We start from the raw sequence: 7,390 nt of genomic DNA on the forward strand, positions 1-7,390 counted from the left end.
ATAAATACAATTTAATAAAGCATAGGATAAACAGCATGAATACAATTTAATAAATCATAGGATAAAACAACATAAATACAATTTAATAAAGCATAGGATAAAACAACATAAATACAATTTAATAGAGCATAGGCTAAAACAACATAAATACAATTTATAAAGCATAGGATAAAACAACATAAATACAATTTAATAAAGCATAGGATTAAACAACATAAATACTATTTAATAAAGCATAGGATAAAACCACATAAATACAATTTAATAAAGCACAGGATAAAACAACATAAATAAAATTTAATAAAGCATAGGATACAACAACATAAATACAATTTAGTAAAGCATAGGTCAAAATAACATAAATACAATTTAATAAAGCATAGGATAAAACAAAATAAATACAATTTAATAAAGCATAGGATAAAACGACATAAATAAAATTTAATAAAGCATAGGATAAAACAACATAAATTCAATTTAATAAAGCATAGGATAAAACAACATAAATACAATTTAATAAAGCATAGGATAAAACAACATAAATACAATTTAATAAAGCATAGTATAAAACAACATAAATACAATTTAATAAAGCATAGGTTAAAACAACATAAATACAATTTAATAAAGCACAGGACAAAACAACATCAATACAATTCAATAAAGCAAAGGTTAAAACTACTTAAATACAAGTTAATAAAGCATAGGATAAAACAACATGAATACAATTTAATAAATCATAGGATAAAACAACATAAATACAATTTAATAAAGCATAGGTTAAAACAACATAAATACAAGTTAATAAAGCATAGGATAAAACAACATAAATACAATTTAATAAAGCATATGATAAAACAACAGAAATACAATTTAATAAAGCATGGGATAAAACAACATAAATACAATTTAATAAAGCATAGGTTAAAACAACATAAATTCAATTTAATAAAGCATAGGATAAAACAACATAAATACAATTTAATAAAGCACAGGATAAAACAACATAAATAAAATTTAATAAAGCATAGGATACAACAACATAAATACAATTTAGTAAAGCATAGGTCAAAATAACATAAATACAATTTAATAAAGCATAGGATAAAACAACATAAATACAATTTAATAAAGCATAGGATAAAACAACATAAATAAAATTTAATAAAGCATAGGATAAAACAACATAAATACAATTTAATAAAGCATAGGATAAAACAACATAAATACAATTTAATAAAGCATAGGATAAAACAACATGAATACAATTTAATAAACCATAGGATAAAACAACATAAATACAATTTAATAAAGCATAGGTTAAAACAACATAAATACAATTTAATAAAGCACAGGACAAAACAACATCAATACAATTCAATAAAGCATAGGTTAAAACAACATAAATACAAGTTAATAAAGCATAGGATAAAACAACATAAATACAATTTAATAAAGCATAGGATAAACAACATGAATACAATTTAATAAATCATAGGATAAAACAACATAAATACAATTTAATAAAGCATAGGATAAAAGAACATGAATACAATTTAATAGAGCATAGGCTAAAACAACATAAATACAATTTATAAAGCATAGGATAAAACAACATAAATACAATTTAATAAAGCATATGTTAAAGCAACATAAATACAATTTAATAAAGCATAGGTTAAAACAACATAAATACAATTTAATAAAGCATAGGATAAAACAACCTAAATACAATTTAATAAAGCTTAGGATAAAACAACATAAATACAATTTAATAAAGCATAGGATAAAACAACATAAATACAATTTAATAAAGCATAGGATAAAACAACATGAATACAATTTAATAGAGCATAGGCTAAAACAACATAAATACAATTTATAAAGCATAGGATAAAACAACATAAATACAATTTAATAAAGCATAGGATAAAACAACATAAATACAATTTAATAAAGCATAGGATTAAACAACATAAATACTATTTAATAAAGCATAGGATAAAACCACATAAATACAATTTAATAAAGCACAGGATAAAACAACATAAATAAAATTTAATAAAGCATAGGATACAACAACATAAATACAATTTAGTAAAGCATAGGTGAAAATAACATAAATACAATTTAATAAAGCATAGGATAAAACAAAATAAATACAATTTAATAAAGCATAGGATAAAACGACATAAATAAAATTTAATAAAGCATAGGATAAAACAACATAAATTCAATTTAATAAAGCATAGGATAAAACAACATAAATACAATTTAATAAAGCATAGGATAAAACAACATGAATACAATTTAATAAAGCATAGGATAAAACAACATAAATACAATTTAATAAAGCATAGGTTAAAACAACATAAATACAATTTAATAAAGCACAGGACAAAACAACATCAATACAATTCAATAAAGCATAGGTTAAAACAACATAAATACAAGTTAATAAAGCATAGGATAAAACAACATAAATACAATTTAATAAAGCATAGGATAAAACAACATGAATACAATTTAATAAATCATAGGATAAAACAACATAAATACAATTTAATAAAGCATAGGTTAAAACAACATAAATACAATTTAATAAAGCATAGGTTAAAACAACATAAATACAATTTAATAAAGCACAGGACAAAACAACATCAATACAATTCAATAAAGCATATGTTAAAACAACATAAATACAAGTTAATAAAGCATAGGATAAAACAACATAAATACAATTTAATAAAGCATAGGATAAACAACATGAATACAATTTAATAAATCATAGGATAAAACAACATAAATACAATTTAATAAAGCATAGGTTAAAACAACATAAATACAATTTAATAAAGCACAGGACAAAACAACATCAATACAATTCAATAAAGCATAGGTTAAAACAACATAAATACAAGTTAATAAAGCATAGGATAAAACAACATAAATACAATTTAATAAAGCATAGGATAAACAACATGAATACAATTTAATAAATCATAGGATAAAACAACATAAATACAATTTAATAAAGCATAGGATAAAAGAACATGAATACAATTTAATAGAGCATAGGCTAAAACAACATAAATACAATTTATAAAGCATAGGATAAAACAACATAAATACAATTTAATAAAGCATATGTTAAAGCAACATAAATACAATTTAATAAAGCATAGGTTAAAACAACATAAATACAATTTAATAAAGCATAGGATAAAACAACCTAAATACAATTTAATAAAGCTTAGGATAAAACAACATAAATACAATTTAATAAAGCATAGGATAAAACAACATAAATACAATTTAATAAAGCATAGGATAAAACAACATGAATACAATTTAATAGAGCATAGGCTAAAACAACATAAATACAATTTATAAAGCATAGGATAAAACAACATAAATACAATTTAATAAAGCATAGGATAAAACAACATAAATACAATTTAATAAAGCATAGGATTAAACAACATAAATACTATTTAATAAAGCATAGGATAAAACCACATAAATACAATTTAATAAAGCACAGGATAAAACAACATAAATAAAATTTAATAAAGCATAGGATACAACAACATAATTACAATTTAGTAAAGCATAGGTGAAAATAACATAAATACAATTTAATAAAGCATAGGATAAAACAAAATAAATACAATTTAATAAAGCATAGGATAAAACGACATAAATAAAATTTAATAAAGCATAGGATAAAACAACATAAATTCAATTTAATAAAGCATAGGATAAAACAACATAAATACAATTTAATAAAGCATAGGATAAAACAACATGAATACAATTTAATAAAGCATAGGATAAAACAACATAAATACAATTTAATAAAGCATAGGTTAAAACAACATAAATACAATTTAATAAAGCACAGGACAAAACAACATCAATACAATTCAATAAAGCATAGGTTAAAACAACATAAATACAAGTTAATAAAGCATAGGATAAAACAACATAAATACAATTTAATAAAGCATAGGATAAAACAACATGAATACAATTTAATAAATCATAGGATAAAACAACATAAATACAATTTAATAAAGCATATGTTAAAACAACATAAATACAATTTAATAAAGCATAGGTTAAAACAACATAAATACAATTTAATAAAGCATAGGACAAAACAACATAAATACAATTTAATAAAGCATAGGTTAAAACAACATAAATACAAGTTAATAAAGCATAGGATAAAACAACATAAATACAATTTAATAAAGCATATGATAAAACAACATAAATACAATTTAATAAAGCATGGGATAAAACAACATAAATACAATTTAATAAAGCATAGGTTAAAACAACATAAATACAATTTAATAAAGCATAGGTTAAAACAACATAAATACAATTTAATAAAGCATAGGATAAAACAACATAAATTCAATTTAATAAAGCATAGGATAAAACAACATAAATACAATTTAATAAAGCACAGGATAAAACAACATAAATAAAATTTAATAAAGCCTAGGATAAAACAAGATAAATAAAATTTAATAAAGCATAGGATAAAACAACATAAATTCAATTTAGTAAAGCATAGGATAAAACAACATAAATACAATTTAATAAAGCACAGGATAAAACAACATAAATAAAATGTAATAAAGCATAGGATAAAACAAGATAAATAAAATTTAATAAAGCATAGGATAAAACAACATAAATACAATTTAATAAAGCATAGGATAAAACAACATAAATACAATTTAATAAAGCATAGGATAAAACAACATAAATACAATTTAATAAAGCATAGGATAAAACAACATAAATACAATTTAATAAAGCATAGGTTAAAACAACATAAATACAATTTAATAAAGCATAGGATAAAACAACATAAATACAATTTAATAAAGCATAGGATAAAACAACATAAATAAAATTTAATAAAGCATAGGATAAAACAACATAAATACAATTTATTAAAGCATAGGATAAAACAACATAAATACAATTTAATAAAGCATAGGATAAAACAACATAAATACAATTTAATAAAGCATAGGATAAAACAACATAAATACAATTTAATAAAGCATAGGATAAAACCACAGAAATACAATTTAATAAAGCATAGGATAAAACAACATAAATACAATTTAATAAAGCATAGGACAAAACAACATAAATACAGTTCAATAAAGCATAGGACAAAACAACATAAATACAATTTAATAAAGCATAGGATAAAACAACATAAATACAATTTAATAAAGCATAGGATAAAACCACAGAAATACAATTTAATAAAGCATAGGATAAAACAACATAAATACAATTCAATAAAGCATAGGTTAAAACAACATAAATACAAGTTAATAAAGCATAGGATAAAACAACATAAATACAATTTAATAAAGCATAGGATAAAACAACATAAATACAATTTAATAAAGCATAGGTTAAAACAACATAAATACAATTTAATAAAGCACAGGACAAAACAACATCAATACAATTCAATAAAGCATAGGTTAAAACAAGATAAATACAAGTTAATAAAGCATAGGATAAAACAACATAAATACAATTTAATAAAGCATAGGATAAAACAACATGAATACAATTTAATAAATCATAGGATAAAACAACATAAATACAATTTAATAAAGCATAGGTTAAAACAACATAAATACAATTTAATAAAGCATAGGTTAAAACAACATAAATACAATTTAATAAAGCATAGGACAAAACAACATAAATACAATTTAATAAAGCATAGGTTAAAACAACATAAATACAAGTTAATAAAGCATAGGATAAAACAACATAAATACAATTTAATAAAGCATATGATAAAACAACATAAATACAATTTAATAAAGCATGGGATAAAACAACATAAATACAATTTAATAAAGCATAGGTTAAAACAACATAAATAAAATTTAATAAAGCATAGGATAAAACAACATAAATACAATTTAATAAAGCATAGGATAAAACAACATAAATACAATTTAATAAAGCATAGGATAAAACAACATAAATACAATTTAATAAAGCATAGGATAAAACAACATAAATACAATTTAATAAAGCATAGGTTAAAACAACATAAATACAATTTAATAAAGCATAGGATAAAACAACATAAATACAATTTAATAAAGCATAGGATAAAACAACATAAATAAAATTTAATAAAGCATAGGATAAAACAACATAAATACAATTTATTAAAGCATAGGATAAAACAACATAAATACAATTTAATAAAGCATAGGATAAAACAACATAAATACAATTTAATAAAGCATAGGATAAAACAACATAAATACAATTTAATAAAGCATAGGATAAAACCACAGAAATACAATTTAATAAAGCATAGGATAAAACAACATAAATACAATTTAATAAAGCATAGGACAAAACAACATAAATACAGTTCAATAAAGCATAGGATAAAACAACATAAATGCAATTTAATAAAGCATAGGATAAAACAACATAAATAAAATTTAATAAAGCATAGGTTAAAATAACATAAATACAATTTAATAAAGCACAGGACAAAACAACATCAATACAATTCAATAAAGCATAGGTTAAAACAACATAAATACAAGTTAATAAAGCATAGGATAAAACAACATAAATACAATTTAATAAAGCATAGGATAAAACAACATAAATACAATTTAATAAAGCATAGGTTAAAACAACATAAATACAATTTAATAAAGCACAGGACAAAACAACATCAATACAATTCAATAAAGCATAGGTTAAAACAACATAAATACAAGTTAATAAAGCATAGGATAAAACAACATAAATACAATTTAATAAAGCATAGGATAAAACAACATGAATACAATTTAATAAATCATAGGATAAAACAACATAAATACAATTTAATAAAGCATAGGTTAAAACAACATAAATACAATTTAATAAAGCATAGGTTAAAACAACATAAATACAATTTAATAAAGCATAGGACAAAACAACATAAATACAATTTAATAAAGCATAGGTTAAAACAACATAAATACAAGTTAATAAAGCATAGGATAAAACAACATAAATACAATTTAATAAAGCATATGATAAAACAACATAAATACAATTTAATAAAGCATGGGATAAAACAACATAAATACAATTTAATAAAGCATAGGTTAAAACAACATAAATACAATTTAATAAAGCATAGGTTAAAACAACATAAATACAATTTAATAAAGCATAGGATAAAACAACATAAATTCAATTTAATAAAGCATAGGATAAAACAACATAAATACAATTTAATAAAGCACAGGATAAAACAACATAAATAAAATTTAATAAAGCCTAGGATAAAACAAGATAAATAAAATTTAATAAA

The sequence above is a fragment of the Phyllobates terribilis genome, unplaced genomic scaffold, assembly GCF_046119375.1.
Source record: "Phyllobates terribilis strain yellow unplaced genomic scaffold, ASM4611937v1 Scaffold_20__1_contigs__length_20440879, whole genome shotgun sequence".
Classification (NCBI taxonomy): Eukaryota; Metazoa; Chordata; class Amphibia; order Anura; family Dendrobatidae; genus Phyllobates; species Phyllobates terribilis.